The sequence below is a fragment of the Lonchura striata genome, chromosome 2, assembly GCF_050655825.1.
Source record: "Lonchura striata isolate lonStrDom1 chromosome 2, ASM5065582v1, whole genome shotgun sequence".
In the NCBI taxonomy this organism is placed as follows: domain Eukaryota; kingdom Metazoa; phylum Chordata; class Aves; order Passeriformes; family Estrildidae; genus Lonchura; species Lonchura striata.
The window spans coordinates 25,392,600-25,419,754 of record NC_140704.1 but is presented as its reverse complement, the minus strand read 5'-3'; the positions used below and the strand labels follow the sequence as shown (position 1 = coordinate 25,419,754).

General features: G+C 40.9%; 1 long non-coding RNA gene across 1 annotated transcript in view; it reads right to left on the bottom strand.

The window, feature by feature from the left end:
* Positions 1-26,852, bottom strand: part of LOC116183209 (uncharacterized) — a 61,013-nt gene extending 34,161 nt beyond the window's left edge. The window contains exons 1-2 of the long non-coding RNA XR_004147758.3: positions 25,501-26,852; positions 14,753-14,897 (exon numbers count right to left, since the gene is read on the bottom strand). This is a non-coding gene — a long non-coding RNA (uncharacterized LOC116183209). The remainder of the gene's footprint in view (positions 1-14,752; positions 14,898-25,500) is intronic.
* Positions 26,853-27,155: the final 303 nt, after the last annotated feature.

Here is a 27,155-nt window from a genome sequence, read left to right as displayed (position 1 = left end):
ACTGCTTCTCCTAAGTGACCCCCATGACAGGTGGAACCCAAAGTCACAGATAAAACTAACTCAATGGATATTTTGTGGACAGTTTATATGGGTGTTTTATGAACATATATTACAGGGAACATCCACAGACTAAGGGAATGATATCTGTGTATTCCATCAAAGGATGGGAAGGGGAGGTGGTGGTTAGTGAGGATGTATTGAAAGGTGTGGGATCATGATGTAAATGGTATGGAATGTGCTGGTTTTGGCTAGGATAGAGTTAATTTTCTTCATAGTAGCTAGTTATACAGCTGTGTTTTTGATTTGTGCTAGAAAACAGTGTTGATAATTCAAGGATGTTTTAACTATTGCTGAGCTGGGCTTCCATAGAGTTGAGGCCTTTTCTGCTTCTCACCCCACTGCCCCAGCAAGCACAAGGAGTTAGGAAGAGACACGGCCAGAACAGCTGAGCCAGGGGATGTTCCCTAACATATGGTGTCATGCTCAGCACATGAAGCTGGGGGGAAAAAGATGGAAGAGAGGGCTGTTTGGTGTGATGGTGTTTGTCTTCCCAAGTCATCTTTGATGGAGTCCTGCTTTCCTGGGGATAGCTGAACACCTGCCTGTCCATAGGAAGCAGTAAATTGTTTTGCTCTGCTTGCATGTGCAGCTTTTGCTTTTCTCATCAAACTATCTCAGCCCGTGAGTTTTCTCACTTTTACCTTTCTGATCCTGTTTCCCATCCTGTTGGGGGATGAAGTGAGGGGGAGAGAGTGAGAAGCTGTGTGGAGCTTAGTTGCTGTTAAACCACAACACGCTCCTTCACTAAGATGGCAGTTTTGTTCTTTACATTTTTCTTGCTGTTTATTCATATAGCATGTAGTGCTACAGAGAAACAGCTCTGGTGGTTGAACAGCAGCCACAGGGGAAACACAGGATATCCATGAGGGTGACGCTGGTCTCTAAGGGAGGTGTGATTTATGGAGACAAACTCTTTTCCTGCCAGAGTGGTGGGAGGAAAGCAGACCCCAGTGTTGCTGGAAAACATTCTCAGAAATCTCAGTAAGTGGTTTCTTGGACTCAGTATGGGCTTTTTTATCCCTCTTAAAGGTACAATTTTACTCTTAAACTGTGAACTACTTTGTTCAGGAATTTCTACCTTATGCCTTAAACATTGATGGCACTTAATAAATAAAGTGCTGCCTCTCTTCTCTTCTGCTCCCCACTTCTTTTTTATTTTTTTTTCTTGTTGATCATTTGCTCTCAGTTCAGCTGCAGAACTCACACACCTTCACTCCAGGTAATCTCTGATCACCTCTCAATCTTCCTCTGTAATAACTTCTCCCTTTGAGTTCTTCATTTTCAGTTCAAAAATCTATGTGGAAAGTGACACGACAAAAGCAGGTCGACTGGAAGCAAGGTAAAGCTGAAAAGGCATGGGATCAGCTGTCTTGCTTTTGTTCAGTGCTTATTTATTAAAAGGCTCTGTATTTAAAATGTAGAAGAAGCTTCTGCAGAATGCATCACCTCCTGCACCAGATAATCTAAGGCTGCTGAAACTGTAGTTGATAAAGTCGGTTTAAATGTCATACCAAGTATGCTCAATTTTTAAGTTCATTAATTTTAGATAGAACTTCTCTTCATTTAACATTTTCCTGCTTGTCATTTGTTACTACTTCGTTAAGAAATTAACTGAGATCTGACACTGAGTATGTAAGGAGGTCTCTGTCCCAAAGAGCTTCAACTCTAGATACACAAGACAGCACCAGCTGGGAACGGAAACAGAAATAAATAGATGCAGGAATTTGTCCTATGGCAGGACAGTAGCAGTGATGTGATGAGAAACTGAGTTTCTTAGCACCTAAGTCAATGCCCTTTTCTCTGGGCTACAGTTATAACAGCAATGAGCCCTTCTAACAAGGAGGTAATTTTGGTATTCATAGCAAGATTAACCAACACACCATGTCCAGTAGAGACAACTCAGAATTCATATACACAAAGGGCACATTTGTTAGAAATTCACTGAATCCTTTTAACCTTTTTCCATTTATGTCTGAATATTCGCACTTGGAAATATGCAGAACTAGGGCTTAACAAGCTCAAAGAGTTAGATTATGAATGTTACTGTGCTCCTTCAATTTCATTAAATGGCATGCAATGTAATTATGAGTCATTGAGTTTCCCCTCCTCAGAGACAAACCAAAGGTACTCAATTATTGCTGCAAAATCAAAGAGGAAAAAAGAAGAAAGTTTAAAACCAAGAAGTATCAAAAGCATAGTGCAGGTGGACTGTTCCAAAGGGACCACCAAACCATGCAGTCCTGCAAGATAAGCAGTGACTCCACATGAACATGAATGAGTCTTAATGTCCAGTGATCAGAGAGAGCAGAACTTAACTCTTGAATGTGTCAGAGGGAAAAATTATTATTTCCTCACCTTCCTCCCTCTTGATGAAGGACAGCACATTGCTTGGTGGTCTTGTTCACAGAAGGACTGGGATTCATTTTCAGCTTGGTCAAGTCCATTAGTTGTATCCTCTGTAAAGACTTTGAATGCTCTATGTGGGAAAGCTGTGCCAGTGTAGAGATTCCTGTTTGTATGATCTGATTTTGTCCAGGAAAAACTGATTTGTGTTTTCAAATAGCTGCCATCTAACTGAATTACTTTTCTGCTAGTGGTAATAGCTGCTTTCTTAATCAAAAGATACATTTGAGAATAAAGCTTGGTTGGTATTTTTTGGGGGGACACAATTAAACCGTTAGAGCATTTTCAGTTGATAATTGTATGAACAACAGTGTACAGAAACCATCAGATTTTGGATGTGAAATTTCAAAGAATCTCTTCACAAAGGAGAGCCATCACAATTTGCCTGTGAAGGACATGAAGGACAGGACATGGCCACCTAGTTATGGATGAAGCTCCCTTTTTTTTGTCTATTTCCTTTTCTTTTTGCAAGTCATTACTTACAATGACAAAAACATTTACCAGATAACCTTGAAACAGGCAGTATTCACAGCAAAGGAGAGGAATCCAATAAGATTTCCAAATGGTGAGTCTTTTGTCTGACCTCCTGGTTTCCCAGAGCATCTGATCTGTGCTGCCTAATCTACAGGGAGAAGGCATCAGGGAAAACTGCAGTGTGGTCAGCAGGTGATCTGGATGACTCTCCAGTCTTCTTCCCTTGCATGTTTTATCATTCTGAAGCACACACCTCGGCATGCTGCAGCACTGCTAAAAGCTCAAGCACAGACAGAGCAATGCAGGGTCTGCATTTGGATGGAGCAGTCTGGAGATGTGGGATGAAGATGCATCCACTATATGGCTTCTTTTCCAGAATGAGCTGACCATCTTGTAAGACCCCAATGGCACTTGGGGTGCACATTTTGGCAGATTTTCAGAGCACAAACTTATATCTGACATGATGGAGAGATGGAGAGAAGGCTGCTAGAGCCATCTGACTAGGGAAAACAAACACAAGTAGGAGTAAACTGAAGGAAATTTTTCTTCTTACAGGTCATCTCTGTGCATGTTTTCTGTGAGACCACTTGTTCAGCTGCCTGTATAGACAGCTGATCTTGAAAATTTGGCCTGAGGATCTGAAACCACTATTTGTACCACTTGAAACGCAGACTCTTCTTGTCATCATAGCTAGGATTAAAGCCTGTTTCCAAAGATGTGTCCTGCTGAAGTTAAAAGTGTTACACTTCTCAATGTCTCAACATAAAGTATTTTCAATGTGGAATTGGCTGAACCCATTCTATCAGTGATCATTGTACCTAACATACTTACTGTGGAAAGATGACTAGACCACTAAGAAGGGATACAGTTCAAAGGCTCAGCTGGTACATGCTCAGATATCATTGTCTAAGTATAAATAACCCTATAATAAATGCTTGAATAAAAATTGTGAAACTTAGTTGAGGGTAGTTTCAGGATCCAAACCTAGAGTTGCCTAGGAATTTCATGGCTGGTCACTCCTGTGGGTTACCCTGCCCACAGATTTAAAAAAAAAAAAAAAATAGGAGAAAAGGGCAGATTTCCAGCTCTGATGCCTGTTTCAGCCTTGCCAGAAAGAGCAGGCTTGTGGCTCAAAGATTTTGGTTACCTTTCCCAGTATTTGGAAATATTAGGACCTTGGGAAATTGATTTATCCTCAGGACAAACTAATTTTTCTCTGCAAATGGGAGATAATAGTTCTCTAAACAATAAGAATAAAGTCTGCATGATACTTCATTAGTTTATAATGACTGCTCTATTAAAACCAAATAGAGAAACAAAACCTCCAGTACAAACCTATATAGTCTTCTCAGTTTAAACATAATTTTCTGTGTCCATGCTACTTCCTTGAAGTTAGAACTCCAGAGAAACCAGCCAGGGTGGTCCTAATGTGATAATTTTGGGTTTCTGGTGGCAAAAAGTTCCTTTTCTTTTCCAAAAAAAAGTATTTTTCTTAACATATTGAATACCAGCCACACAAAAACCAACATTCCCTAGTGTTTGCATTAAAAAAAAAAAAGTACTCATAAAATGCAGATGACGGGAAGCTTTCCTGTAGTCACAGGTCAGTGTATTCAAGCACTAACATATGTTATTTTCTAAAAGTAAAGACCTATATTCAGATCAGTTTTGTCTCAACATTACTTTTATTAATGATTGAAAATATGGCAACTTCTTCATCAGCTCTCAGATCCAATTTAAAAAAGATTCAAAGTAAATTTGAATGCCATGAGATCTCAATTTCTTTTGTGTTTATTTTTATCATACATTCAAATTCTTCTATAATTAAAATGCACTGTTTTTATACCTTCTATTCACATCCATGTTATTTGGACATAAATTTATATGACTTGGGCATGTTATTTATTTGTCTCTCAGTGATCAATAGGATCTACCAGGTCAGCAGTCCCATCTTAATTGCTTGGTTTATGTCAACAGTACTCATGATCCCTAAGTGGTCTTCCATTCCCGCACTGTTCAGGGCCACAGCATTTAAACATCTAACATCAGGCAAGGATGGAGCCATTATAGCCAGTAATGCTAAGGCACAAATGAGATTAAGGTAATAAATATCAGATATCAAAGCCGATTCAAAACAGCATATATCGGAGTCATGAAAAGAAAGAATTTTTCTGAATTATCATCAGCTCCAAAGAATAAAAAGCCCTTCTGACCACTTAAATGAAATATTCTGTTTGATCCTCAAATGAACTGTTTTATTTTGAAACGGGGATTTAAAAAAATGTTTTCAATTTTATTTCAAAGTTAGCTGAAATGCATCTCAAAACAAAAAGATGTTTTTGTGAAGAAACACCAAGTTTTTATTTTTGAAAATATTAGAACAAAAGATTTTAATTTTGAAGGAATTTCTCCTCAGTTTTATATGTGAAAATAACTTGGTGAAGTGGGACATCCTGGAAAGTTTTAGTGTTGACAAATATGCATTTTTCATCTAGCACAGTCCTGGTGAAAAAATAATTTCATAAATCAGATTCCTTCCCTTTCCCAATGAAATTTATGTTTTCAAGGCAAATGCAAAGCTCTGCTTAGGAGGAAGACAGCCCTCAGCAGGAAAGACCTCTAAATATGTCCAAACCCAGGACGAGCAATCCTGCACTCTGAGCTACTACTGACATTGCATTGATGCTGCAGGAATGATGCAACTCACACTAGAGTCTAAAGTAATGTGGCAGTTTTCTGTCAATGCAAGGCCATTGAAAATGTTTCATATTCTAAAGTGAGACAGGTAAACCCTCAGCTGATGTCACTGAAGTTTAGCTAATGATGTTTGGTTTCCCACTGCCTGTAAAGACCTGCTGGTGCCACGTCACCTTGAAACTGCACTGCAGCCTTAGATTTGTGACACTCAGCCCTTCTCATGTGTCAGCTGTGGGGACCTTGCAGAGGGGTATGAACCCCAGTCTGCTCAAGAAATGCAAGGTGCTGCAGCATACCAAAGTTGTTCTATGTAATGATACCATTAACCTCTTAACTATGTCTAATGCAACTCATTTAAAAACTTCAGGATTTGCTTTTTAATTTTTTGGAATTACACTGATTACTTTCCTTGAAATGAAACTCTTTTTGAGATAGGATGAGTTCTATGTTTTTCACAGATTTGGTAGCTGGTGGAAAATTATTTTCTTCCAGTGACATGAAGAACAGAAAGATGCCTCCTAAGGATGGAGTGTAAGATACTTAACTTCAAAAGCCAAGCTGAGGGAATTAACTAAGAGTTTTGTGATTGATATGTATTGTTCTGTTTGAGACTCTGAAAGAAAAAGTCATACCTACCTCTTCTCCTCTACAGAGTTAATGCTTTCACAGAAGTGTTTCATGCCAAGCATGTGTGTAGGTGTGGATATTCTACTGGAAGGTTTAGAGGAGAAATCCTGTAGCAATCACACCGATCTTGCAGAGCAACAGCTGCCTTTCAGATTTGTTTCTTTCTCTGGTTTCACTGTGAAGTACTTTCTCTTGTAATTACTGTAACTTATTTGTATCTCATTGTGCTTAAGACTTAGAGACAAATGTTTTTATCAGCTTCTTGAGTGAAAGAAATGCAGCCTCTGCCATTGGATCATTTGCTCCATTACAACCTCATCTCTTATCACCCCTCCCAAAAAGATTTGGTTTGCTGCTGGCCAGTCTGAGAAACACAGCTTTGATCTGTGATTTCTGAATGGTGCAGAATGAATCACTAAGTACTTATAGGTTACAAAATGGGTGTTTGGGATAAAATCCAAGGTCGCATGCTATGGAGCTTAATTAGTGTTCAGGTGATATTCTCCTGAGATGCTTTAGATGCTCTGGAGAGCTTACACTGGGTTTGAGCACTGAATCTTCTCAGGCTGAAGAAGGTCTGGTGTTTAGGTTTTTCCTGAGAGAATGCTAGGCTGATGCTATCAGCATTTCCTCTTTCTTCCTTGCCACCAAAAAGAGACATGTGCGCACCATCTAAGTTACTGCCTCATTTCTGAATCATGCACTGGTACAGGAGGCTGAGCTGCTGCCTTGGAGAAGGACACGGCTTTACAGTGCTTCTGTCTTTGGCAGCTTCAACTGACCACACTGAAGCCTCTCTCTGCTGTGAATTTGACCATTAGAGTCTGATTGCAGTCACACCTGCAGCCAGCTGCTTGGTTTTTCAGTGGAGCAGGACCAGCTTTCATGATGTCATTGTTGCTCTTTGGATTAAGCCTCAAGAGACTTCAGTTTCCAAGACTGAAGCTGCAATCTGTCGTTCATACTCAGCTTCTAGGTGTGTAAAAAACAAGAAGGAAAGACAGACTGAGCCTTCCCAAATCCTCATCTTGGTGTGTTCTTTTTCATCACTGAATATCAGAGTATTCAAAGTTAATCCTGCAACTCTTCCTGCAGGACAAACAAGTCTCTGAGTCAATTGCATACGCAGAAAATAACTTCTTCCCCTCCAAAATAGGGAGGTGCTTTATTGCAGAAACTCTACTAAACACACACACTTCCAGCAACCCACTGAAATCAGAGAACAATGATGGCGACTATATTTATGGGTTTTTTTTCCCCTCTTACCTCTTTGGCAAAAGGAGAGTGGGAGGAGACAGACACTTTGGCTCCACATTCACCTAAAAGCCCTTTCAAATGCCCGGCGTGTTGAGCAACACGGAGGCAGCAGTTTCTATCTTCATTTCTGTGTGTTGACAGGGAGAGAGGAGAATTTTAACTGGATCAGCTCGTTTCCTGTGGTGAGGCAGTTTGCATGGGTGTAGCAGTAGTGAGGTGGATACATAGCCACGAACAATGGCTGCCACTACACAGGGAAACAGCAGCAAACTTGGCCATATTTTCATGTGGATGAGCTGATAGCTATTGCTCCAAATCCCAAACTGAATCCAAACCTGGGGTCACCACATTAAAGTAGTCTGAAGCTCCTGGTCTGGCTTACACCATCCTTTGATGCACAAGAGATCATCTGCACTAGTGGAAAGGTATTGGGTCTCCAAGGACTTTCCAAGGAAGGAAAAGGATTGTTTGGTGAGATTCCAGCCCAAACCACTTCCATACAGGGCCTGTCAATGAGATCTGTACCATGATGTCCTGCCGATCTCTGATTTTTGCACCATTTCTCCACTGAAAGATTGGTTTTATTTTTCTTGCTTGGACTGCACAGAGCTGACCTTGTAGTGTCCGGCTCCTGTGAAAAAAAGGTCCAAGCCCAAGAAGCGGAGCTGGTCTAGGAGGAATAGAATAAAAAACTAGCCCTGAGTGGAAACCTGAAGCATATGCTTGCTTCCAAGACCAATTTGCCAAGACTGAAACGTTCTGGAGGCAAAGGGATTATACCAGACATGAACCTGTCCTGCTGTGTTTTGTAAAAAAATTGGGTGTGTAGAGTATAGCTGCCTCCAGGCATGTTCAGCCTGCAAAACCTGTTAATCCTGGTAGAAAATAGGATTTACTGCCCTTAAATGCACCACAAGAGCTCTGCTCCCATTCAGGGTAGTATTTGTGTTATTGAAAATAATTTCTAGCATTACTTTAAAATGCTTATAAGTGGGAAGAAATGCTTTTCCTGCCTCAGAAAACACTGAAGAAAATCTTGACAAATTTAAATACATCAACCTGCATCCTTACATGGACACTGAAATATTGCTGGTATTTATGACAATTTAATTTTTCCTTAATGACTTTCTCCATCCCTTTTAATGATGCACAAATAGCACCAACAGCAAAAGTTCACACTTCTGCTTTATGATCATATTAAACTTCTCTATTCCAATCAATGCCAGATACATATGTAGATTAAAAGCAACCTTTAAGCTTTAAATAATCTTTCCATCTCTCTTATGACAATTCAGTTATTTGCATTTTGTTCAGTCAGACATATCACATAATGTCCCAGATGTAAATTTTTATGTACCTCATCAAAGTCTGAATATCTGTCAAACTCTTCCAGCAAAGAACTACTGTTCCTTAGAAAATGCTGTGAAAGTGGATAAAACCCCAGATATGAATATCCGACCAGTTAGGCTGTAGCTTGCTTAGTCCCCAGCTCCCACATGAGGTTGCTTTTTGATGCTTCATGTTTGGTTCTATGGCTGTGAGGTCATCAGGTGCACTTCCTGCAGTGACTCATGGATCCATTTGGACCCGAGGGGAGGAGGTGAAAGGGGAGAAGGGACGTGTGTGTGCGTGGGTACAGCACGGATTGCACAGCGCAATCCGAGGCACACAGTGCAGGGGGTGCAGCAAGGCAGGCAGGCTCTGCTGCACAGTGCCTGAGGAGGGAAGGCTGCCAGCCACAGGTGCTCTGGGGAGACATTGCCAAAATGGCCATGACAGCTGGTACCGCGCATTGGTCACTAGGTGAGATGCTTAGGGTTATATGCTACAAACACCCCTCGTCCCAAGAGCCCTTGTAAAAGTAAGACTAGCAAGGTCAGACATAGGCATGAGCAACTCCACGTGGTTATTTTGGGTCCTATGGTTCTGGTGTCCTCAGGAGCCTATGTCTTCCATGCCTTGCATCCCTCCTGGCAAGCTGCCTCTCAGTAGCTGCTTTGCAAAATCTGCTGCCTCGCTCAGCACACTGACAGGAACCAGTACCTTTGATATGCAGGGATGGAGGTTACCTCGAACCAGACAGCACAAAGCTGTCTCCACCCTGGATCACTCCATGCACTCCATCCTGAGTGGGAATAAACCTTTCAGGGAAAGATCTTGGGCAGAAGGCTTGGAAGTGAAGTCTTAACTGGGAGAGCTGGGATGCTAAACAGAGAATTTGGTGTTGTGGAAGGGCCTGGAAAAGTGAGTTTTAAAAACTTTTAGAGGAATTTAAGATTCTGCTTCTAAATATATTAGTTCACCATAAAGGAAAACAAGAACAAGATTCTGATCTCAACAATGTAATCATAAATATGGATAATAGCACTGACTTCAGCTAATTCTGGAGGTGATGATCTTGCATTAAAAGTAATGGTAAAACTACCTGTGATTCAGTGGAACTGAGAAATCACCTCACCAAGACCCAATTGCAATGCATTTTCAAATGCCAGCGTGTCAGATGCCAGAAACACAGCTGTGTCCTTGTCTGCATCCCAGTCAGTAATCTCATCCCAAATGAGACTCCCTATAGTTGCAGCTAAATCGTACGTTTTGAAATGAGGTTGTGCTCTTGCAATTAATTGAATAGTTGTGAAAAATAAATCAATTCAGATCATTCTTGTATGCCAGTTGGCACACATGACAAGAGGACAGAAAGATAATTCCAGGGTCACAGATTCTAACTCTGCATGGTTGTGGGCACCAAGTCAAGTTCCTTCATGAAATAGGAACATCAAAGTGATAATACAGCATTTGAGATAAATTCTCACCAGGGACTTGTAAAATGCCATTAATACACCCTTGTCTCCTTTAGCCACTAGTTCGTATGGCATCTGAAAACACAGATAGAAAACAAATCAGATCTTTGATTTGTAGTCAGCTTGCAATTTACTGTGAAATTAAGTGTAAACTCTACATAAATATTTTGGGTAAATCTGTTGCATTTGAGAATACTTAGCTTTTTGTTAACATTTCTATTTCAAAAGTACTCTTAAGATGGGTAGATGAAATCTTGTTTAAGTTACAATACACTGAACAATAACATATCTCTATTATAATTTTGATATTAAGCCTTGATCATATTTAGCATTTAAAATGATCAAATAACAATTATTAAATCAATAAAGCTTCTTGAGCAATCTATAGTCAGCAAAGCTAGTGACACCAATAATAACCTAAAAACATGAGATGAAACGTGTGTCCATAAACATCCATGCTGAAATTACTCCATACCCTGCTCACCTGAATGAGTGCTAAGTGGATGGTAAGTGTTAAGTACACATGGAGATCCTCAACATACTTGTGTCAGGATACAAATCCATCCCATGTCATACCTCATAAATGAAGGTATACATAGCTGAGCAGTGGGATGTGCAGTGGCTGCTTCAAAACATGTCTCCTTCCTGAAGCAGGTGACTGAGTATAAAAATGCTGTGGTATGCTGTTGGCATATGTTGGAGATGACAGGGAGAAAAGGAGGGAGATAACTAATTTCTTTTTTACAACCTGCATTTCCCTTCAGTGCAGGAGCTCAGAGGTATTCATTAGAGGAAAAACCAAGCAATTTTCTCCCTTTCAAAAATTAGATGGGGATGTCCATTCTATTATTAGCGATATTCACATTCCAAGAAAAACAACAGCTGAGTGTAAACCTCAAGAACTACTGGACTGACCCAGTCATTCCAGTGGAAAATGGTTGATTTAGTGGATTGTGTTTCAAAGCCTGGAACTACATGTCTTTCAAAATTCTGTGATGTTTTTGTGCCATCTATTTATTCTTCTATAGGAAAATAGTATTCAGCTAGGCTGTTACAGGCCAAATGATGCAAAAGGATTTCAGCACTATTCCCATCCACTCTCTGGGGCTGAAGTAACCCTTGAATAGCCCATAGGTCATGCACAGTTCCATCCTCCTAAAAGATCTGCTGTACCCTGCTACCCAGTGTCACATGGGCTGTGACCCACAGGAGGTAATGGAGAGGTTTGACCTGGAAAGGGCAGGTCAGCCTCTCTGGCTTGGCACTTTCTCCAGTCAGCAGAACAGGGCTGCTTTGCTGTGCTTTCTCTGATGTTCCTGATGTCAGCAATCACTCTGCTGTACAAACACAGGATAAGTGGAAAACCAGCTTGGTCAGGGATTCAGTCTGGAACTCAGTTTCTCTTCCCATGAGAGGCAAATGAACCTGTACCATGAGCTGGGCAGTGTCAAAGTACACGGAAACATAGAGCTGCACACTCTCACCAGAGCCCATCTCACCATTGTAGGCTCCATCATGCGATAAGGCATTGGGTTTTACAACTCCGTGTCTCCTACCTCTTACTGTATTAACAGTTATTTGTCTTGAAAGCGTTTGTGCCTTTCCTCCTGGGATCCAAAAGAAAGGTTACATCCCTGTGCAAAATAAGGTGAAGAGGATAAAAATAATGGAGAGAGAAGCAGTGAGGAAAGATAATGTGTCCTTTCCCTGGTGGGCTCCAGACTACTCTTTGGAGAAGAGACAAGGCTAGGAACAGTAAAACAATGTTTGGAATTTGTAAGATGTTTGTCCTTCTTTGTGATAAAATTTAACAAGGGTTTGCACCAATTGTGCTCAGAAAGATTTACAGTTTCCACACATTTCTGTTTAATTCTGTGGCTTATAGCAGGTGTTGTCAGCTTCACAAATCACACTGTTAAATTTTACAGCTATAGGTCTTTCTGATATCATCATGTTTCCATGTATTTTCATTCCCTTGCATCTCCCCATAGCATATGACATTACCCAGGTGTGCCAACAGTGGCTGCTGACAGCTCCTCTGACCTCATTCTGGGAAGGTATCTGTAGAAAGTATCTTGGGAGACTGAGTTCCAGAGTTTGCCCTTGAATTTTTCCATCATTACAAATGGCAGTACAACTCCAGTGGCAGCAGGGGATACTGGTGGCAGCAGAAGTCTGCATTGTGTCCTGGATCCTGTGAGGTGATGAAAGAGCAGGATAGCTGAAGACCTCTTTCCACAAGCCTTCTATCAGCACTGTGGAGGCACCTCTGGCCACAGTCATGCCACATTGCAGGGAAGGAAAATAGAATGTTGGATGGAGGTTCCTAGAGGCTGCTCTGCATGTGCAAGACTGCCTGGTTGCAGGGAGGAATGTCAACATGTTGTAGGCACTACCTGCAGTGCAAGCCCTGAAGCTGCCCATGGGGCAAAGATGTCCCTCAAGTGCTTGGGAGGGATGGTCAAATGCCTGAGTATGACCAGACTCAGCTGTGCAGTCCAGACAGGTGGGATATAAAAGTTTTCTCTGTTGGCAGATAATGTGAACTTAGCTTTGCTTGAGCTCTCTGCTTTTTGCTGGTGAGCCTGGGATAGGAGGTGTGAGCTGTCACATGCCCTCCTGGGTCCTCCATGGCAGCAAGCTGCTTCCAAACCTGCAACTTCTGCAACCCATGGCCTCCCTTCTCAACATTTGCCTAGACTCTGCCCCTAGCTTCAGTGCTCTAGGCACTTCCTTGTGCATGAAAACAGGTCCAGCTTTTCTGCTTTTCTGCTCTTTTTAGAAAGGTCCTAAAGTGAGGGAGTATCTATGTTCTGCCAGAGCATTTTCCAGGGATTGAAATGAAAGTTGAGATTTCTCTAACTTTTTACAGTCCCTGTTTTCTCAGTTCATGGGAATCATATTTTGGGAATGATGTGTATCATGGCCCTGATTATTTACATTCACTGACTGGTTATTTTTATCTGAGTCTGATTTTGCGAGCTAATTACACAGGCACACACACACAGACAGAAACCACTTTGGCCCATTCCCAGAGATAAAGTAACCTAAAACATTCATTACCAGCTTGCTCAAAGGTTTGTTCTACCATTTATCTGATAGATCTTAAAAATAAAATGGCTTAATGCACCTTACGGAACCACCATAAAAAGGATTTCCATGCTGAAGGCAAGCAAATTACAACACATCAGTCTTCCCTAGTGAAAGTCATACTATCTCTGGGTGCCCACCTGAAGCTTCAGAAACCACAGTCCTTCTCCATGTGGACACAGACACACCACATAGCATTTCTCTACCCAAAGTAGGTGTCATCCCCTCACCTTGCCATGGTCCTGATACTCTCACTCATTGGTTGAATTTAAATTGTGATGCTTTTTTTGGTTGCTTTGGAAGCTATGCACATTATTTAGGAGAGCTTTGACAGGTTTTTTTTCTTTATAAGTGAGAGGAAACTTTGTCAGAAAACCACCCTTTTTTTCACTGTATTAGTTAGTTGGAAAAGGTGACTTTCCAGAAAGGCAGAAGTGAGATTTCAGGGAAATACCGTCAGACTGGCACTCCCAAGGAAAGGTGGACAGGGGACTTGGCCCACATAGGACTGGACATGCTTCATTTCTGGCATGCCACTGATCTGGGTGCAAGCACTTTATGTGTATTCACTGAACTCAGAGAAATGCCAGAAAATTATGGAGATTTAAGAAATGTGTTTGCATTGTAACTGTGTTAAATTACTGTTTTTAAAACTTGTATTTTACCAAAAGACCAATGTCTGAGGCTGTTCTTCAGTTAGGCTCTAAGGTGTGCCATGTGAGATTAAACATTTTTCTTTATAAACTGTGCTAAGAAATATGACTTAGTTTAATTTTGGTGGCATCTCCACTGATCTGTTAAGGATGTCCCAAAAAGATGGAAATTGAAATGGTGAAAAATACATAATGAAGAAGACAGTGTGCATTTTTAAAGTAAAAAATTAGATAAGAATAAGTCATAGTGACCAAGCCTCATATAAGCAGATATGAGTGATTTTGTGTGTCTGATTCTGCAAGGGCATTTGCTGCTTGTAATGAAAAGACATCAATACTTGTGCAAGCAACTTGCTTTTGGACTGTAGTATCATACATCCACCTATATAGCCACACATATGCTAGCTGTGATAGAACAAGATATGCCAACCACACACTGGCCTATTTTGGTCATATTGCCTAAGTGTTAGCATGTTAGCATATTTTTAATTTTCTGTACCAAGAAGCTTACCATTGCTTTGACTCTGGATGCTGTTTTTGTCAATTTTGAAGGCTATATCCTCCATGGTTTTGTGTGGCATCATCCAGAGAGCAGGGCCCATTTGCTTTTCCCATTTGCCCTTCCTCCAGAGCCAGAGCATGCCTACTGTGATGGTTGTTAGGGCTCACATTTCCCCCTCTGCCTGGTTTTACCTTCAGCTTTCTTTTTTCTGGAAGTGTTCTCTTTTCCTCAGGAAACCGAACAGCTCCTGGGTGCATCCAGCTCTCCTGCTGGTGGTGTTGGAACAGAGATGCTGTCATTGCTCTGGCACAACCAAAGTGCTCCTGGAGGTCACTGCTGCAAGGAGAGCACAGCAAAAGGGAGAGGTTTGTGAGAAAACAGAGCTCAGACTGCAGTGGATCTGGTGGTCAGATAATCACTTGGGAAAGAGATTTAGGATGTTGTGATAAAACCATCTGTGTGATGTTTAAGCTGCAACATCGCAAATGCAAAGCCATACTCATGGTAAATACAAGTTCAGAGGCATCCTTGGAGAATTTGGGTATAGGAATGCTGATAATAGCAAAGGAAAAATCTCACAAATTTTAATTTGCATTATACAGTTTTTAACCCATCAAACCTGAGTAAGTTTAATAGCTCACATCAAGGTGGAAGGAGTTTGTCTTATCCCCAGTATTAGGAAATGGCAGCACAACTCAATCTCCTGACAGTGATGTGACCCTCTGAAAGCATTTTTATGGTCAGGGTTTGCTTCTACGTATAAAATTAATTTCAAAGCAACTTTTCTCATCTTCTAAAGAACTGAGGCTTTGGATTCAAAAATAAGTAACAGAAGGCAAAGTAAAGGAGACCAAATCTTAGCACTTCCTAAAGAAAATGAGATTAAGAAGTATTTATAAATCATGGACTCACAGCCTTCCCTTGATCTGTATGTGCATAAAAATGAAAAATGGCATATTTATCTGTGAAGATCCCTTTTAGACGGTGAGATTCTTTAAAGAGATTTTTTAAGCCCTTTAGAGAAGGCAGGGCCTACCTTTCCCTTCCTGGGTCAGACTTAATGTACTATTGACACTTAATGCATAGTGCTGGGGACTCTGGACCTATGTTTTCATCTTTTAGTTATGGTTCATTGCCATTTATCTGTATAAATTCTGTATTTCCCAGCTATGAAACATGAGATTTATAAAAACAGCAATGGAGACACTACAAATTATGTCTCCCCACTTTCCCTGGCATGCTCTGATACAAACAAGAATGATTGTATCATGCTATTTTGTATCATAAAATAATAAAAATTTTCATGTGAAGATGGCACTAATATATGCAATGTGATTTGAGCCAGTGGACTTTGGTAGCAGGATTCATGAAAAAAAAAGGAAAGAAAGGTGGTTTTTTTTCTCATTTGTGATACCACATAAGTCCTTTAAAAAGCTGGCCTTTAATTCCAGTGATGGGCTAAACCTCAGTAATGAACCAATCCAGGGGCCCACTTAAGGACAAGACTCCTCCCTTTCAGAGCTGCTTTTCATCCCTGTTAGACACTGGAAATAACCCTGCTGCCTATTTGTTGGATCTGCTTTCCCAGCATAGTTTGAGAAGCCGTTCTGCAAAGGCTCTATATCAAGTAAGTCCCCATGGACAAGATTCACATCCAAGCTCATCAAAAGAAAAGGCTGGAAGGGACTTAGAAGGCCAAATCAACATTTCCATGCTGTCCTTGAGACACATTTGTTCAGCTGGTCCATAAGATTTATTGCAACAGCTGCTTCACTGCTTTGCTAACAAATCTCAGTGCTCCACTACCTGCAGTGTTAGAAAGATTTCTCTGAAAGTTCTTAGCCTGAGTCTACAATCAGAATGTGTTGCTGCTTTTTGACACCACAGAAACAGTAATCAGGTGTTTTGCTTCTTGGCAAAGCCTTTTTACATATTTGATGTTGTTTCCCCTTTGAAGTCCTTAGCCCATCTCTTGATACTTCTTCAGTTGCTCCTCAAAGGGTTCCTTGGATTGTTTACCTCTGGGATGTCTCTGAGAGATCCTCACTTTCCTTTATGTGCAGTAGCCAAACTTAAGTGCAGTGTTGCACCTGAAGCTGGACTAGTGCTTTGTAAAGCAGAAAGATGCCTGCAGATGCCCAGCAAGCTGTGCTCCCCAAGAGGAGCATTCTTCAGATACCCAACACGAAGTTAGACTTCTTTGCCAATGTGTGACCGGGTTGACTCACTCAGCCTGTGCTCCATTTTAATACCTGCCTCGTCTTTTGAACTGCTCCCTAATCAATTTTATTTCATTTTGTGCTTTTGCTTGGTCATGGCTACCTAAATTTAATACTTTGAACATGACTCTATTAAATCTTCTTTTTTTCAGCCAATTTCTTCAGCTTGTCAGATCAATCTGGATTCCAGCCTGTCCTCTAATTTGAAAGCAATCTCTGCAGTATCATAGAATCTGTAGCTGTAGTAAACATATTTTGTATTTTACTACCCAGCTCACTATATGGGAAAAAACCCCAATGTGTATAAGAAAGAACCTGTCAGGAGTGAGTTTTGTATTTGAGATATTTTTGGACTTAAATGTTGAAACACTGAACTCTCCCCTTGGTATGGTACCCAGTTGGTTAGGCACCTATCTTATGGTATTTCTCCATAGGAAGGTTCCTTACAAGGACATGACAAAAAGCCATTGAAGTCAAGCTGGACAGTCCTGCAAGACCATGTAAACAGACCAGCCTGCTGGCAGTCCTCTGTCCTTTGCCATACCTGTATGGCTAAAACGGGGAAGGCTTCACCCAGGCTGCCACAGAGATTTGAGTTACTCATGACTTGGAAGAGGTTTACACAAACTTTTGGAGGATGTTAGTGGCTGTTCATAATGACTTGGAAGCCACCTGCTGCAGAGAGATCCTGGTGATGGCTAGAGGCTGAGGGGTAGAGCAGAGACTATACCTACCATTACCTGAAGATACATTTTCATGGGTCATCTATTATTTGGGTTAATATCCACTTGTGGCCAATAATGAAAGTGGCCATAATTTGGTCTAGATTTATCTAAGGTGCTGAAAATCAAACACACAGTGAAGTCTGAGCAGTATCCTCAATTCAGGCATTGACAATTCGCTGCCCCATCTTTAAAGGTTCCACAGCACTTAAATAATGCATAATGTTACGTGTGAGTTGGTAGCTCTCCTTATGAAAAGGTGATACCTTGATTTCTATTATGTTTAAGAGGATTTTTCTTTTCTGTAAAACTGTAATCCAGAAACATGATTGAAAGGCCAGAGTAATGTAACAAATGTTAATCTTCTTGTATGGTATATGTCATAAGTGAAAGCCAGAAATCAGAAGCTTTTCAATTTGACACATAATGATTGCCCTTAGATATTGGCCTGCTTTATTTACAAGATGTTAAAAATTACATCGTGAATACTCATATGATCATAAAATGATTGCCTGTAGAAGTGTGAATTCCATTTAGCCTTTACAAAGAAGCACTTAGTGGGCTTTGTACTGCGTGGGCACGACCTTAGAAAAGGCCTATCATTTGACTATGAAAACATGGCTTAGTTCCAGTGCTAACAACATTGCTCTGCTAAAATAACTTTGGTGGGCACAATGACCTATAATTTTTGTAACACCATTGAAAAAAGTGTTTTCCTTACAGTAGTGTTAATTATGCACAGGATAGATTTTTTGTATATATTAATAATATTGGTTTGATTAGCTATTTTTAACAAAACTGTGAATTGTGAACAAGCATCTCAGGATGCTTTTTTCAGTGAAAGGTGAAAACACTCATGTCCCACATTAGCACTGTTCTGTACTCAATTCTATTTTATCTCACCGTTTTGGTTTTTTACGTGAATCTCAACAGAGCAACCAGAGCCACATCAATAATATACTATCAAATGGTACCAAAGTATGATGATGATGAAAATATGACAGTGTGCACTCAGAATTATAGCCTGAAAAAGGCACCAACGGAATAGAAATTGTTCCTCTGACCCTGTTCCCATTCAGCCTGGTTACAGAGCAATTTAATTCTGGATACCTCAGTCGTAATTCCTGATTTTCACCAGAGTGAATGTGGCCCAGGGAGTAATATATTTGCCATCAGTTCACACTGACTGTTACCTTTTCTTTACTTCAGCTGATGTGTATGATGAGACTGACTATTTTTAGACTGTATCCTCTAACTTATGTCATCACTGATGGCAATAAAAGGAAAAATGTAAAATGCAGCCATTTCAGCTGAATTGTGAGCTATGACTGCATGAGGTTGAGGGCTCATGACATGTATGCATGCTTGCTGCGAACATTACAGAAGAGGTGTTTTTGTATCAGCTCCAAAGAATTTTGTTGAGAGCAAGTGCCTTTTTCACTTTTTGGTTCTGTTTACCTTGACATAATTCTGCTATCCCAAACCCCAAGGGAAAATATTTCAACAAAGAGACAGTCGTCAGAGATTAAACTGTCATGAAACAGAGATGAAGTTGGTAGGATTGATTGGCTCTCACTGTACCTTGATGCAGCTGTGGCTTGGATGAGCAGGACTGGTTATGAGTCAATCTGACTAGGGTGGGATCATGCCAGAGGCCAGGGGAGCCAGCTACCTACAGAAGCACAGGCAGCTATTTTCTCCTTCAGGTTTTCTTATTTTAATGCTGTTGATTTGTGACATTTACTGAATGAAGAAAGTGTCCCCAGCACGGGGACACTTTCATCATGAACCCTTGTTAACTTGGAGTGATGCTGCTGGGGTCCAGCACCTCCAACCCTCACCTTAAGCAGGGCCATTGCGAGGATCTGAAAGATCTCTTTGCAAGAGACAGTCAAAGCCTGGGGAGCAACCCTGGTTTCCTAGGTTACTTGAGCAGACAGGCCAGGACCTAATTTCAAGGAATTCCTACATGGCTCCATTACTGAAGCAATTGAAAATCAGGGAAAACTTGGTAAAGGTGATGTCAGTAATTTCATATTCTGGCTCTGTCCCATTTTCTTCTTTGCCCCTTATTTTATCCCTCCTGAAGTAGCAGTGTCTCAGCCTCATCAGATAGTGTCCTTGTATAATAGCAGGGGCTTCAACTGCTGACTTTGAGACATGATGTTCTGTTGAAAAGTGAGGGAACTGTATTATGGAGATAAATTTTTGTCTCAGTTCACTACACTCCATGATTTGTTGACCAGCAAATGATGTCATGAAGCCTGTTGATTCTTCCTAAGGGGCACAACATGGAAGAAGGTACTGGTGACTTCTCTTACATGGATTTGAAAGGATCTGGAAAGACTGTTGCATACTGACATGAACAGACTGCTTTGAACACAAAAATGTATCACAGCAAAGTTTAAAGAAATGTCAAACTTCTGAAATAATAAACTAAAACTGGAATGATGTGCCTATCAATAAAGGCAAGAAACTATGCCATATGGCTTGGCTTAGTGGTCTTTCTGTGTGAATCCTTAAACAGAAATGAATTCACTCTCTAGCTGGGTTTTGTTAAAGTTTAAAAAAAACTCAGCTAGGGCTGACCCAGACTGATGCTGCTTAAATTAAATCTAAGCTGTAGCTTCCATAAATCATGTTAGCAGATTAAAGTTACAATTGAAAGGTCTTGATTTGTAGGCACCAGACTGTAAATTAGCTACTGAAGTAAAGGGCTGTGAATTTAAGAACCTGACTGGGAACACCCATCCCATATTACATGTATTTGGCAATAAGCCTCCATTAAGGAACCAAAGAAAACAACACAGCCGTGACTGATCAAGTGGAAGAGAACTAATACAAAACACCCACCAGTTTTGTTGCTTCTAGAATATCCTGGAGGGATTCAAGATGTCAAAGAGAGTTTGAATTTTGCTTTTCGGTAAGTAGTCACCTTTCTGCTGGTGCAATTCCTAGGTTTTGCAGTATTCCTGAAAATATTTTCTCAAGTTTTTTGGGCAGATTCAGGCTCATACACATTTTTTCCAGCAGTGGGCCACTCCTTTGGTTCACTATGGGGGCCCAATTTGAAAGGTTAATTGTGAGTGCCACAATATAATCATCCATATCTATACCAATTAGCTTTTATGGTTGCCTGTGCTTAATATGTGGAGTTCAGCTTTGCATTTAACACACTTCTAAACTATCTGTAATTCCTCTCTAAGCTTCCTCTCTTCCCACAATTACTTGGTTTCCTTCAGTATTCCTTCAACATAACATTTATTTTGTGCTTGTTGTTTTCTTCTCACACAGTCTAATAGGCTTATAGTACACTCTCTGTTTTAGTAAAGCATGTTTCTTGTGCTTGGAAAAGCTGCAAACAAATGTCATATTTCTTATGTTGGGAAGAATGAATGTGGAATATCACATTAATCTCTAAGTCTAGAATTTCTCACATTTCCCATATTCACTGGAAATATATGTGGTATGAAAACTTTAGAGAGACTGAAGAATGTTTGAGGGTGGTTATTGAACAGCATATAAATAGCTGTTGGGAGCAAATTATGCCATGACAGCATCTTGTGATGCACAACTACTTTGTGCAGTTAAATGGCCACACTGCAATACTGGCTAAAGTTAAGGGGGACTTTCTTCTGTAAAATGAAATTTCTATTTAAAAAACCCAAGCACTTTGAATAATTGCTAACAATAACCTGGACTATAGTACTTCAATTGTACAGTTCAGGAACATTAAACCTCTTAACCTTTGAGTTGCCTACTTGATTTTAAATGAATATGGCACTTAAGATGATAACAACTGTGCAGCTTCATTCTTTATTAAGGACACACATGATTTCTCCCTTGCACATTAACACTCATTATAATAATAAAGAATGGCAAAAATACAGGTATCAAAAGATTATTAGTACCTTCTAGACACAGTCTTTTCACAGTTCCTGTTTCCAGAACTACACCACTCTAATTAGTGTAACAACTATTGCTACATTCAGAGTGTCAACAGTAACATTTGATGACACAGAAACCTTGAAGAGACTCATTGCATCCATTGTTCTGTCAAGACTTTGAAAAATCTGGTTTATGTCTGCTCTTCTCCTGTGTTTCTTCTAGAGTGTGCAGAGAAAATCAACAACAGTAGCATCCATTGTTGGGATTAAGGTGAATCCAACTATATATAATGGAGAAAATCTGCTTTCTTCCAGAACACCAATGCACAAACATACTGCATCCAACATGAACCATTCTGATGAGGACGCATGTATTTGCATGGTAAAAGATCTCCACATCAAAATGTAGATGCCACACAAAACAAAAGACAGGCCAAGAAGAAGAAGAAGATGTTTTGCTAGCAACAATAAAGGCAGCTTAGGTTTTAGTAATGGATAAGATGCATTTTTCCCAGATTCAGCTAACTCAAAATACAAAGTGTAACATTCCTACCACAGGATTTATAATAGATGCTGGTTGCATGAATCAAAACTCAAAGAACTTTTGAGAAGGGTGCCTAGCTGGACTGCTTCAAGCCTCAGCAAGGGGGAAAGAGGAATGGCAAGTCACAGGCATACAATGAGCTCTCAGGGCAGCCAGGCTGTGTTGTCAGGGCGGCACCACCGGAGCTGTGAGAGATGAGCTGAGCAGGGCTGAACTCCCACCAAGGCCTCTGGCTGCCCATGTCCATCTGCATGCCTGGGGCCAAGTGGGTGCAGGAAGCACTGATTCTGGCCCTCAAATGGCAGCACTCTGCAGCAGGGTGCCTCTACCCTATCCTGTAGGATAACCCCAAATCTGAAACACAAGGCAATTTTCTCCAAAATGAAAATAATTTTAACTTAAAAAGCCTAGAGATGTTCTTACCACAAGAAAGATTTGATGAGCAGGCACAGACCAGATTAATTACCCTGCTTGCAGCAATTCTATGCATCAAGGTATGGAGGGAGGAAAAGAACCACTTGTGTTTTTACATAAACACAGTGTAAGAGTTCAGCTCACCCTCAGGACACGATCAACTCTGACAGCCACATTCTAGCCACCCTTCTCTGTAACTGAACATAGTCTACAAGCACAGAGGGTCTGATTTTTAATTAACAATTTTTTCTTCTCTTCAGTTGGATCTCTCCTGTCTTTATCAGCCTCTTTCTTTTCAAGTCCACACTTCCTTCAGATCACTGTTCCAGCATTTCAGATATTATCCTTACTTATATGCAATGGATTTGGACTACATTCACAAAAATTTACTCACCTAGCACCACTTACCTGACACTGTACTTCTCAGAACTACCATTTGCATTCCTATTGAGCTGCTGCAAATGCCTGGAGGTGCCTATTTCCCTGCCAGAAAAATTTCTAAATATTGCCCCTGAACTTGCCAAGGTCATAACAGTGTGAGCCTCCAAGTACCTAAATCACATCTAAGCTCTTCTGGGATTTGCAAACAAAGTGTTATCCCCTGCTTCCAGGCCTGACCTGACATGCATTTTTAGTGAACACCTTTCAGATCAGGCATCACACAAAGTACAGAGCTCAATAAGAAAAAATGATGGTGAATCTCTGTTTCAGAGTATCCATGCAGCATATGTGGAATGAGGTTCCTTCCTTTTGAGCAAGGGGAACCTGTCTGTTTCACAGGCTCTGGTCTCAAGTAATTTCTGTAGTTGAAGGTACTCCTGCTCTTGAAGATGCCCCAGTGGAAGAGCCAGTCAGCAGGTAATCGTGGGGTCAAGTGGGGAGAAAAGTAGGAGAGAAATCAAGTGCAATCAGCATGGATGAAAACTCCAGCAGTGGATTTACTGAATTGGCGTGAGAGCTACCCTCTTTCTCTGGCTGTTTTGCTCTGAGGGGAGAGGCATGAGACACAATGCTTAGCAACTGCAGAAGTCTAGCAGAGGAGATGGTTGGTCTTCATTCCCTTGGGAATGGTGAAAAGGAAGAAAAATTTTTCTCTGTCACTTCATGACAGCTATGTAGGTTGCTGAGTACTGTCTGAAAGCATCCTCAGTGTCTGAACCATAACTCAAATTGTATTCTAAGTGGGATGAAGCAAGTTTCCAGAAGCTTAAAAACATTACAGGGCAGATGAAAGGGCCTTGTATTCGTGTTGTGACTTTCCCATTACTTTGGCTGGATAACTGTCCCACGGATTCTCTGCTTCATAGTAAGATTTGTTGTGCTGTGAAAGGCTCAAAGACCAAGCTGTATAAGAATTGATTTCTGGAATTCAAGTAATTACTATTTTAATATTTATTAAAAAACATTCCAAGGCAGTTCAGATCAGTTATAGAACCAGTCAGTGTAAAACAAATTTGCACAATCAGGACAGATTTCATAATGCCCTCTGGACTCAACTAACTGGGAATAGAAATGTTTGAAAATTACTTTCAACCACATTAAAGATAATGGCATTTGCATCTGATGTGCTTGGAGAAGATGTCCCTTACAGGATGTAGGACCTGAGCCACAGTGAGCACTCCACAGCCCCAGATGAAGAACAAGAGGGCAGACACAGCCTGCATATACTGTAGATGTTGCTCTTCCTAACCACATTAGCCAAGATTTTTCCATACCCATCCACTACCACAATCAGTAGCACCTCTACTGAGGTAGAAATCTCTGCTTTGTTTGAGATTCTACCTACACTAAAGTGAACAGAAAAAATCTTACTCTTCTTAGGATATTAAACATCATTATTAGAATTACTAAAAATATCTACTCAAAAATAGCTATTCTGATTTTGGTCAGAGACAACTCAACAGGTCATGTAGTAAAATTCAAATGTAACCTAGAAAAGTGAACAGGTGAAACCATCTTACTGGTGAAACAACTATCAAAATTTTTCCAATTTCAACAAGGCTAAAATCTTCCTCTTTATTTTAGTATGGATACAACCATGTGATAGAGGCCATGAGAATTTATAATCATAGATGCTGTGACTGAAAGGTCATTCAGTCTCTTCTCCCAAATATTAAATAATTTATTCCTTAGTGATACCAGAAATGAATTGCAGTTCACACTGAATTCAATTATCTGACTAAAAAGGCAATGAGAATGTAAGGACATGCAAGCAACCTTCATCATTTATTTCCAGGTGATTTCCTGAAAGTAGTCACAGCTTGATGCTTTTGTGAGGTCCCATAACTCCCTTCTCAGAGAAGATGTATTTAAAGTAATCATCCATTTATGCCATTTATACGTGGCAGATAACTGAACACTAAGCGCCATTTTAGATAAAAAAATTTGAGAGCAGTTTCTGTGAAAATAGGATTTCAATGATATTTTGGGAGAAACTCTCTGCTTATACTGTTTCTCTAATTTAGATGAAAATTTCTACTAAAAGACCATGAAAGAGGCTTTTCTTTAAGATCCTTTAAACATCTTAAAGGATGGGGGAGGGGTATCAATTAAAGAAACCTTTTCTCTCATTTTGCACCAAGGTTCCCACACTGCCACAGAAATGAACAGGATTACAGCAGCACAACCAGGAGAGATGCAGTCGTGAATCAGACCCTGAGCTAACAGGGTATTTTAATTCATGTTCAAATTGTGTTAATTGGCAAAAGACAAAACATCCACACTGTTTGTTTTGCTGCTGTAAGGAATTTGTGTTGAAAACCGTGACTAAATAATAATTAACAGGCTTCAAGTAATCAATCAATAGTATTTCATGAAAATAAGTTGTAAACTAGAGTCTTGGACTCAGATTTAAAGTTGGTTGGTGGGGCTTTTTTTTTGTTTGGGTGGGTTTTTTGTTTTTCTTAGGAGAGAATTGGTGCAGAGCTGAAACTAAATCCAGGCTGGCACTTCATTAGCAATTCCTTATTGTGGTTTTACAATGTTAAATTTGTACAAACAGATTAAGTGTGTTTTTTAAGCTGTTCCTAAATAGCCTGGGAACTAAGAATTAAGTGCAGATTCTGCCCAACCCCTCAAAACCCAACACACCCTTCTCCAAGCCTAACACCTGCTGTTAAAAATACATCACACAATGGCTCTGATCTTACCTACCAGCAGATGTGAAGATGCCCAGAGGTCTCTCAGATGTTTGTGTTCCTGGGTCACGTGAGGGCACCAGGAAGGGGAGGGAAAATTATTCTGGAATTCCAGAGGTCACTGCTGGACAAAAATAGTGAAAATTGCACACATGTAGAGAAAAACAAAAGGTTCAGAAATCTGGAAATTTGGCCAAGAAGCCTTACTGGGGGCAATGTTTCACCCCTGAATTAAATAGAAAAGAAAGAAGAATACAGCAAAGAAATGAAAATATCAGGAGAAAGAAAGGCTCTTACAATTTTCTCTAGCCTCAAGCTGAAAATAATTAAAAAGTTCTAGCCAAGTTAAGGGAAGGCAATCCGCTCTCTCAAGGCTTCTGTGGGTGAGATACACAGCACTCAACACTTAAACACTTCTACCTGCATGAAGCTGATATACTTTTCAGGCTCTGACTAATTATTATCACTAATAATCTGCTTCATGCTTTTGTTTTCAGAAGAATTTTATTTCCAGACCACTTGACTGTTCTGTATTTTCTTTATCTGTACATTTTTAGCCAGGGAAAGAGCCTAGAATTTGGCATAACTATTTCACTTGTGTGCTCATCCACATGGTAAATTTGATTCTAGGGAGATTATTCATACCAGATGGCCATTATGCAGAAAAAGCTTTGTCCCTCACCCCACGGTGTTTTCATATCCCCATATTAGCTCTTTGTGGGTCTGCATCATTTTCCTTGTGCAGAGGAAGGTCTCATGCAATCCCTGCAGGAGGAAGCAGTATTTGAGAGGCGCTTGTACATATGTAGAGGGGGATGAAAGCCTGGGCTATGCATGCACAACACATGGCAGCACTAACAGTGCTCAGAGCTTCTCAAAATAATCAACTGAGCTGCAGTGACACAGCAAAATACATCATAATCACATCAATTATGCAATCATTATTTTGTGAAAACAAGCTTCTGGGATTTCTTTTTAAGTAATCAAAGAAATATCAGATGTGAAAACAATGAACCTTCCTATTACAAACGAGTAAGTTTCCGCTGGGGAAGGGGAAAAAAAAAAAAAAAGAGAGAGAGAAAATGAACCCAGTCAGGCCGTAAAAGTGTCTTATTCTGGCTTCAAGAAAATGACCAGCTTGTCGTCAGCTCTGGAAGAGGGCAGAGCTGCTCCGTGCCAGCTTGCCTATGCCCCTCCCTGTCTGTGGGTGCTGCACAGCCCCTGTCCTTGGATGCCACCAATGTGGCACTTGGGCTTGGTGGAAGGAGGGAGCAGGACTGGTTCCCACCGCCGTGGATTTCACACCCGGCCCTCCTCTCCTGCCTCTCGGCACCGCACGGGCATCGGCGGCTCGTGGCTCCAGCCGGGTGGAGAGGAGCCCGGATCCTGCACCCTGCACCCTGCACCCTGCACCCTGCACCCTGTGTCCTGCACCCTGCGTCCTGCACCCTGCACCCTGCATCCTGCATCCTGCACCCTGCATCCTGTGTCCTGCACCCTGCACCCTGCGTCCTGCACCCTGCACCCTGTGTCCTGCACCCTGCACCCTGTGTCCTGCACCCTGCACCCTGCGTCCTGCGTCCTGCACCCTGCACCCTGCACCCTGCATCCTGCACCCAGGGCACCCCGCACCCTGCACCCTGCACCCTGCACCCTGCACCCTTCATCCTG